Source organism: Dermochelys coriacea, chromosome 21 (genome assembly GCF_009764565.3).
Source record: "Dermochelys coriacea isolate rDerCor1 chromosome 21, rDerCor1.pri.v4, whole genome shotgun sequence".
Classification (NCBI taxonomy): Eukaryota; Metazoa; Chordata; order Testudines; family Dermochelyidae; genus Dermochelys; species Dermochelys coriacea.
The window spans coordinates 7,410,724-7,420,994 of NC_050088.1; positions in this window are offsets into that span (position 1 = coordinate 7,410,724).

The window sequence follows — 10,271 nt, forward strand, 5'->3', positions numbered from 1 at the left end:
TGGGACCTGGGTCCAATCCTGCCTCCCATTGACATTGCATGGGAGTTTTGCATTGATTTCAATGGGAACCGGATCAGACTCCATTACCAGCTTTTTTGCCTACCCCAGGCTCTAATTCAGTAGTGGGCTATGTTTTGGTGTCAGCCTGCATGAAGGGTTGCATTGAGGCACTCCTCAAAGGCACCGTTAGCACCTGGGGATTTAATAGCAAACTTGGTATTCTATTCAGTTTGAAACTAGGTATTATTTATAAAAAGAGAAAGCAAGAGAAAAGTGGGTAAAAAAAACCTCAGAGCTTTTGAATGTTCATGCTGTGTGCAAGTGATCAGCCTCTCCGATCGTAGCCCGATGCCAGGGGCTGCTAGCAGTGCAGTATGAAACTCCATCATGCTGTCAGTGCGATGCAGAAGTCGAAGCAATGGAGCAGAGCTAAAGCCAAGCACTGATTTGGAATATAGATAGATCTGTACCTCTACAATCAAAGGGCCCAACTCTTACCTGCCTCACTTTTTCACTCACCCTTGCACAAAGTGACATAGTTCCGACCTGGTGGAATTGTACGCTCGCTCTGCTCAGGCACAAATGAGCTCACAAGATGCAAGTGTACCCACACAAGGAAGTGGAGAATCCAGCTCTGTATCTATATCATCTTTATCCTTAATGTTTGGCTTCAGGTCCAGCTCCGATATGGTAATAATCAGCTGGAAGCTTCCTTATTGACCTCTACCAACACATTGCATCCTGGGCTCCATTTCCATGGAGATGGGGCAAATGGGTCCATTAGATCCTCACACTCCTCCTGGGATGGGTGATCAGTGCAAGTGGGATCTCCAGATGTATTCCTTTCCATAGTCTGCATCTTCCCTCTTCCCTTCCCCTAGTGTCTCCCAGTCCCACACAATAGAGGGTTCAGAGTAGCAGTCGTGTTAGTCTGTATTCGCAAAAAAGAAAAGGAGTACTTGTGGCACCTTAGAGACTAACAAATTTATTTGAGCATAAGCTTTCGTGAGCTACAGCTCACAGGGTTATTATTGGCATTGCAGGGAGAGGGAGAGGTCTTCTGTTCGAGGGCAGAACACTCATTGGGGGGTTGAATTGAAGCTTTCAGCTCACTGGTCTAATTTTAAACCATGGAGGGGAGGGAAGGGACTGGGAGATACCAGCAGTGACTTTGCAGCATGATGCCTCTGTCCCCCTGCCCTCCCCCTTTGCTACCAGGGAACACAGGGAAGTGCCAGATTTGCTTTGTCTCCTCACAGCTGATGTCCTTGCCCCAGAAATATATCATCAGGTTTCATTTGCAGTGGTCCTTGACTAGAAAGACCCTGCCCCTGCCCTCCTCCAGACTCAGCGGCTGAATCCAGCTGTCCTGACTGCCAGGGAAAGCTATTTATTCTGTCACTTATTTATTTATTTCCTCCAGGAGCTGCTTTAAATAGCTGAAGGCTGGGAGCTAGCCTGACAACGAGCCAAGGGCGATGGGGGTGGGAGTCGCGGTGGAGTTTCCATCCAGTTCTTGAATTTTCTCCCAGGGTTGCAGTGAATGATGAGGATGGACTTGCCTGAACTCTGAGCTGAGAACCAGGGGAATCTGCTCCATGCTGTGGGGAGTTCCTTCCTCCTCTTTCCTCTACATAACCATGCCCCCTGGTCACCTCCCCAGTTTTTGGGGTGAATTTGGTGCTGCTCAGAGGCTGATAGGACAGAGAGGGGGTGGAGGCTGTGCAAGCATATGCAGCTCTTTGCTGATGTATCCTGCTCCTGAAATAACCCTCCATTTACACTACTGGACTTGCACACTTTTTTTGCTAATATACCTTAGTTATGCACTTCAGCAGACCCTGCTGTTCCCGTGCTAGGCTTCCCACAGAGCTCTGCAGAGTCAGAGGCTCCAATGGGGAGCTCTGCTGATGCCCCTCAGTCCTGACCTTCAGCTAGTCTAAGTCTGCTTTGCAGACATTCCGGATGCCTCAGTATACCAACCCTCATCTCCTCCTGCTATTCCAGTCCCATGCTCCCCACACCGCGGTACCAATGCCCTCCATGCCAATGTGGTCATTAAGAAGGAGACATGTAGTTCTGACAGATGTTAGCAGGTCGAGGTAAAGGCTGTGGGGGAATCTAGGGTGAAAACTAGACACTGCCTTGTGCTCACAGGGGGTTGGCTACACTGCAATCACACGCGTGTGTGTAGACATACCTGAGCTTGCTTTTATATTGCTAGTGCAAGTACCAATAGCAATGAAGCCTTTGCAAGATGAGCTTCAGTGCATGCTTTACTATCCCCCCCTGGGTCCCTGAGTAATTACTCAGGTGGCTATTCTATGCTGTTTCACTGCTATCAGTACCCAAGCTAACTAGATTACATATGGTGCAATCACACTGCTGCCTGAAATCAGATCTTCTCTTGCTGTGTAGACCTACCCTAAGATATAACTAACTTCACACACGTTGAGGACTACACTGCCTTTTCAAGTGCACTAGTAGCACTTTTGAACGTCAAGTCTTTAAATCCTGGTCTAGACCAGGCCTTGGGGGCTTGATCCTGTGAGGTACTGAGCAGCCTCCGTTCTTGCCCAAGCCAAAAGAAGCTGAGGATGCTTGTTGCTTCCTCAGCCTGGGCTTGTCGAGCACCAAAGCAGCATCAGCAAGGCACAGAGTGATGGCTGCTAATAGATGAGTCATTCCTAGTGATTAGAAAGGGCCCTTCTTTTTTTTTTTTTTTTAATAAAGGAGCCGTGGAGGGATGCCAGTGAACATAACCTCTGTGACTGCTGGAGGAATCATTCCGCGGAAGAATTAACAGCGGAATATTAGTTGCCGGCAGAGACCTTAATTAGCAGATTCAGCAGAGATTCCAATTTTAAAAAAAAGCCGTGTGCTCGCCTCATGGCTTTTCTGGAGATGCAGAGAAGTGGAGAGGGGTGGCAGCCCTGACTGGGTTTCTGAAAAGCCTCTGATAAGGGGCCATGGAGGGAGCTAGGAAGGGAAAGCTAATGGGATTACAGAGGCTAGGGGTAGCTATAGCAAGAGCCATGGGTGATGATTAATGAGGGATCTGTTTCGGTTAAGAAGGCAGCAGCTGCAGGGTCAGACAGAAGCAAGGCTGGGGGATCGTTACTAACCTTCTCTGCTGGAAAGGAGGCAGAACGCTAGGTCTGCCAGACTGATCTCACTCATGGAGAGAGCAGTTCCCCCCCCTCCAGTTTTTAGTGACCAGTGCCTACCACCCCAGTTTTAACCCTTTGGATACAACAGGAAACAGACAGCGCATGCATGTCCTCCTTAGCATACCACACACATGCCTGGCTGAATGGAAGTTGAGAGAATTGGAAAGACAGTGCAGGGTTTTTGCATTTCTCCCAGGGCACCTGGACTTTTTCCATACATGCCCAATACTCTGCTCTCACCAAGGGAGTCTAGGCCAGTGGATCAGGATTTGGGTTCTGTGTGGCAAAGTCCAGCTTGTGACATGGAACAAGACTCATTGACAGAAAGGAATCCCAGTCCCTATGTCATAGCAGTTTGGATGTAGGGTTTTGGTTTGTCCCAGTTATGAAGATGATGGGCACAATTCAGAATCAGACCCAGCTTCAGATTTCAAACACCTACCCAGGATCAGAGGTGTCTGGATCAAGGAAACTCTTCTGTCTCCTTATGAGGAAGGCCAGTCTTATGATGAAGACTCTGAACTGGGACCCAGGACATATGGAGTCACTCCTAGTCAAATTTTCAAATACTCAGCCTTCATAGTTGAGGCCACATTTTCAGAGGAACTTGGTAGCTCCCATTATGACACACCATTTACATATGTGTATTGTGGTAGCACCTAGGAGTTCCAGCCATGAACCAGGACTCCAGTGTGCGAGGTGTGTACAGACCTATAGGCAGGTTTTCAAAAAAGCTCAATGCCCAATGTTCACCCAACCTGCTGGGCTCTTTTGCAAAGTGGCCCTTAGTCTCTCTGCACCTCAGTTCACCTATCTGTAAAAATGGGGATAATAATTCTTTCCTCTCACTCTTTGCCTGTTTTGATTAAGACAGGAAGCTCTCTAGGACAAGACCGGTTTCAGAGTAGCAGCCGTGTTAGTCTGTATTCGCAAAAAGAAAAGGAGTACTTGTGGCACCTTAGAGACTAACAAATTTATTAGAGCATAAGCTTTCGTGAGCTACAGCTCACTTCATTGGATGCACCGTTTCTTAGCCTGTGCATGTACAGCACCTCGCACAATGGAGTCCAGATCTTGGCCGGAGGCTCTAGGCACGTATGCATTACAAATAATAGGAATTGGTTACTTAGTGTGGAACCTGTGTTGGTGAAAGGGGATGATGTTTTCCAAAATCCCAGCAATCAGTGGCCCTCTTGAGACCCACAGCAGACAGCAGCCTTTGTGCTTGTGGTAAGGACAATGAGCAAAGGGGGCGGGGGTGGGAAATAAATGGTACAATAACAGAAATACAAATAAAAGCTACATCTTGTAACTGCAGCTTTCCCCTCTGTAGTTTTATACCAATCAGTGTTCAACCGCCAGAGCAGACACTAAACGCAGCCAGACCATTATTGCTTGTTAGGAGCAAGCAAAGCCTGGAGGCCTGAGAAACCTGCCTTTCAAATGGAAATGAAGAGATGAAGGGAGCAGAGATGGGAGGCATGGGTTGTGTGAGACTGTGGGGTCTGCATGGCACACAAGGAGAAAGAAGGTGGTGTGCATTGTCATGGTAACCCAGACAAATACAAAAATGCCAGTAAACACCACTCACTCTCTTTCATTCTGAATCTTTTATTGAGCAATAGGGGCAGAAAACACAAAAAAACACAAACAAAGGGAAACAGGAGGAATCAAATGGAGCCGGGCCCCTGTTTCCACTCCCTGCCCTGGACACCTTGTGTTGCTTTCTGCCCATCTTGCTCCAGTCTTTATCTCCTCAACAGGTTGATATGGCACAAAGCGAAAGATGAGCACAGTGCATAGAGAGACACCAGGCGCTGCCTCCATCCCAGGGGGAGAGGGCGGAGGAGGCTGATAGCTACAGAGCTGAGGAAGCTTTGTGTAGTGTGACAAAGGGAAGATCTCTGGGGTGTTTATAGGCTGTGGTATGTGAATAAGATGAGAAGAGGGTTTGCTGTGTTTCTCTCTCTTAATTTAAAAAGATAGCAGTTGAGCTAATGGAAAAATACAGGAGGGGATAGGGTGAAGCACAGAAAAGCACATCCTAAGCTCCTTCTTCCTGGCTTGAACAGAGATTCAAGGAACTTTTAAAAAGAAAAAGAGTACTTGTGGCACCTTAGAGACTAACAAATTTATTAGAGCATAAGCTTTCGTGAGCTACAGCTCACTTCATCGGATGCATTTGGTGGAAAAAACAGAGGAGAGATCCATACACACACACACAGAGATTTCTGTGTGTGTGTGTATGGATCTCTCCTCTGTTTTTTCCACCAAATGCATCCGATGAAGTGAGCTGTAGCTCACGAAAGCTTATGCTCTAATAAATTTGTTAGTCTCTAAGGTGCCACAAGTACTCCTTTTCTTTTTGCGAATACAGACTAACACGGCTGCTACTCTGAAACCTGTGAAGGAACTTTTATTCACCCTGGCACCGATTCCATTCCTGGTAACACAGGTAGGCAACACAACCATTGATGTCTGAAAGAGATGCACTGGAATGGCAGTCTCGGATCCAAGCCCTCCTCCCCCTTTAAGTTTTCAATGAGATTCTGACCTAAGGTGAGATTTGAACCTCATAGGTCCATTGCTATTTTCTGGATGTGCCTGTGAATTGCAAGCAAAGATTCCTCACCAGTGTGGGAAAGCTGTATTGGACACCCAGTGCCTTGAAACAGACTACATAAATCCAGAGACATGGGGGAAAGAAACAAAGTTAAGACAGGATGAGGTGTATGTTGCTTTCTCTATGACATCTTTAAATCTCTAAAGGATCTTGCTGTCAGCCGAGGATAGCGGCCATTTTGTTTGCTGTTCAAGCAGACTGTTACAGAAGGGGGACACACACACACTGCTCTCTCATAGGATCTTTACTTTCTTCACTTGTTGTTCCCCTTACATTTCTACAGGGCTGCTCTCTTGTGGAAGCAGCTGCCATTTTATATTCAGTTCAGGTGTAGAATGTTACAGAGGAGCCACACACTATGCTCTCCTATAGGCTGTGTCTACATCAGCTTTTTTGGGGGAACATTTCCTTGTATTTCACTGCCATTGTCGCAGCTCCCCTGCTGATGAAAATGGTGGGAGAGCTACTGTAGATGGGACAAGAGACAGGAGGTTTCTGCTATTTTGTCTAACCCTTGTGCTCACGCTGTTGCTAATACCAACAGTAGAGCATTGGTTGGAGATTTCCAACACATGGCTTATGTAGAGCAGGCGATAAAGACTTTACTTTTGTTTTTTCTTATCTTGTTGCTTGCCCTTGATCTAAAATAAAAGTTAGAGCAAAAGCTTGTGGTTGCTCTTTGTGTACAGAACACATAACAGAAAAGCAGTCCCCTTAAAACAACAAATTACTATTTGATTAAGTACATTCATGTCACCTTCCAAGGGCTTGATGGAAAGACTCCCATAACTTCAATGGATTTTGGCTCAGCTCCTAACTGATACTAAAACATACATACAGAAAATGACTTAATGATCAGCATCCACTAAAGAATGCAACATGTTTGATCAGCACTGGATGACATTGCAGCCTGTTAATTGAATTCTGGACTGGCAATAAAAAAAAAAAAACCCTGACCATCTTAAAGCTTAAAGGAGCTTTGAATACATCAAGCATTGTAATCAATTGTTTTTTAAAACCCACAAACATTGTGCTCTTTAAGGAGTTTATTTCCCCCTGCACCAACTGCCTGCCTGTAAATTTGATATGAGGGTGTAGGGGGAGGAGAGAGCAATATAAAACTTCTGCAATGCAAAGCTCTTCCTGTAAAAACTGGACACAGTATTCAGTGTGCGCACAGCCCATGTGTTCATATAACGAGGGACTCCATCAGCTTCACTTCACCCCTGTAACTTCTTTCCAAGGGTGGCTATAAAGAAAACTGACATAGGAAGAGGAAAACAAACTACTTTTCCTGCATTGGCAGAGGGAGATAGATCTTTTTAGGTCTCCTCTAACTGTGGTTAAGTATCAGAGGGGTAGCCGTGTTAGTCTGGATCTGTAAAAGCGGCAAAGAGTCCTGTGGCACCTTATAGACTAACAGACGTATTGGATCATAAGCTTTCGTGGGTGAATACCCACTTCGTCGGATGCATGTGCTCTAATACGTCTGTTAGTCTATAAGGTGCCACAGGACTCTTTGCCGCTCTAACTGTGGTTGTTCCTCTATTTTATAGTATCGGCCCTGATTTATTATCCACTTTTATGGTTGCTGCAAAACAGCCACAAAGCAGAGAAATAAAGTAACTAGAGGAACAATCCCCATCCTACCTGACCTGTCACTTTACTGCAGCTGCTGAGCTGCAGCATTGGATAATGGGAGAGAAACAGATTTTGGTTCCTCTCCCATTACCTTAAATTTGAATAGCAGCAAAATTTTGTTTCTCCCAGACTCCAAGTATCCAAAGATTTTGGATGTCTGTCCCCTGGGCCATTTAGATGATTAGAGTTTACCTCTCTAATTTTGCTCACTGGGACAACCTCATTGGAGTTGCAGGACTATATTATCAGACCCTATAGGGCTTGTATTGACCAGCATAATTATTATGCTATAGCCATGCCAGTAAAACTCCCTCTTGTGGACACTCTGTTATGGAATGAAGTCACTAATAGCTACACAGCTATAGCTATGCTGATCAATTTCCCTTTGTACACAAATCCCAATTCCAGCATCCCGCATTGCAGTCCAGATAATACGTGGGAGACTCCAGCTAAACTAACAGACAGCACTGAGCATTCACCCTTTCCATTCATTGCACTCCTCGAGATAAGAGATAAAAAGTTTTCTCCAAACAGTCTCAAAGGAACAGGTGGCTTACTCCAGCTAATATGATATAACAATGTATGAATCTGTTTGATACAGCATCTTTCTTACTCAAGCAATGGGCTACCAACACCGGTAGGGCGCTGAAAGACTGAGAGTAACTCTGTGCATAAGGCAAAGGCTAATTTTTGTTGAGCAACACATACAGCCTTGGGCAAAGGAAAATGGATAGAGGGAAAATGCCCCCATCTTTTTGTTGCCTAGGTTGTAATAGAGGGCTCCATCTCCCTCTGGGCTTGTTCAGGGCAAACTGCCCCTTTGTTGCCAGCCAACTTTGAAGCTCACCTGGTACCTAGAAGAACTTGGAAGACTTCTGAAGTCAGTGGAGCAGGTGTGTAAACTGGCCTAGCCCTCTTAACTTCTATGGAGCTACACTGATTTACACAGCTGAGGATCTGGCCCAGTCAGTACTTAAAAAGTGCCCGTGGGTATCAGGAGAGCTTCATTTATCCTGTCTCTCTTTCTCCTTAGTCCCAGTACCAATCGATGTACTCACTTCTTCTTCCTATGGTGCTTAGACTTTATGCTCACCCTTTCTCCACATGGGGATGCACATGCATGTGCAGAACACAACTGACTCCTGCCAGTGCAATGTGTTCTCTCCAGTTACACTCTGTCCCTCCTCAAGACACATTTCTCCCAGATGCCTTTCAACCCACCTATCTGCACAAGAATATCAATATACCCTGTGCAATCTGGAGTCTGGACTTTCTGATTCTTGGTCTCCCGGTGCACTATATATCTGCACATGGTGATGTGGGCCTGTCTAGGGTTGCCAACTTTCTAATGGCACAAAACTGAACACCCTAGCCCTTCTGCTTTCCTGAGGCCCTGCCCCCTGCTTCGCCCCTTACATGAGGCCCTGCCCCCCCACTCACTACATTCCCCCTCCATCGGTGGCTCACTCTCCCCCACCCTCACTCACTTTCACTGGGCTAGGGCAGGGGCTTGGGGTGAGGGAGCGGGTGAGGGCTCCGGCTTGGGGGTGACGAGGGATTCGGAGTGCAGGACGGGGCTGAAGTTGGGCAGGGAAGTGGGGCAGGGGATGAGGGGTTCAGGGTGTGGGAGGGGGCTCTGGGCTGGGGTGGGGTGCATGGGGGTGAGGGCTCTGGGCTGGGGGTGTGGCTCTGGGGTGGGGCCAGGGATGAGGGCTTTGGGGTTCAGGAGGGGGCTCCAGGCTGGGGCAGGAGGTTGGGGTGTGGGGGGACAGGTAGGGACTAGCCTACCTTAGCACTGCAGCACCGCCGACTGGACCTTTAATGGCCCAGTTGGCAGTGCTGACCGGAGCCGCTAGGGTCCCTTTTCAACTGGGTGTTCCGCTCCAAAACCAAACACCTGGTCACTCTAGGCCTGTCTCATCTAGCCGGTAAAATCCATGTGCCTGCACACAGGCAGCATTCAGCCAATAAACACTAATAATGCCTATGGTCTTGAAAGACACTTGGAAGACCTGCTGCTGCCTTCCCTCACAGCTGCGTGGCCTGCACTGAATCCAATAGGTTTAACTGGCAGCTCAGTTTGGCCCACTGAGAGCACATCATGTCTAAATCTAATGTTAGCAAGTGATTGGTCTCAGCATTCCTGAAGCAGAGGGCTGAACCTGATACTGGGATTCTGATTTTAGGTTTTACCTGATAAAATTCCCCAATTAACCCCCCCCAACAATAAACATCTGAAAAACACTGGAAATTGCTACTTATATCGAGGGCTTCTCTACCCGGAGCAGTATTGCACACGATTGGGATGTGTTTTTTAAAGTGCAATAATGTGTTGCACATTAATTGGTCCATTTCGACCTAGCTGGTGTGCACTAGGGAACCTTTAGTGCACTTTAACATGGTGCTGTTTGAAACTAGGCAATATTACAAAAAGAAGCCACTGAAAGCCCCCTGATTTCTGGCCATCCACATAACACTCAAAAATAAACTCCAAAAAGTGAAATCAATAACCCCCAAACACAGAAGCCCTGCTGATGGCTAGCCTTGTTTGCCTCTGCGCCCACAGGGGTAAAACGCACCATCATTCAGTATGCCTCCACCAATCCTATGCACCAACTAACAGGCTGGCCTGCGCCTTTAAGGGTCAGGGGGTCTGGGGCCAGCCAGCTCTGAGTTGATCAGACCCATCTGGAAAAGGGCCGGTGAAACCTCAGTTCAGAGGGAGTGGCAGGAGGGACAGAGAGAGGCAAAGGAAGAGAGAGGCTCCTCTGAGCACTGTAGCTCAGAGCGGAATGAGGAACTGTGTGATATCCTGTGTTCGGAGAATAAAAGTGTGG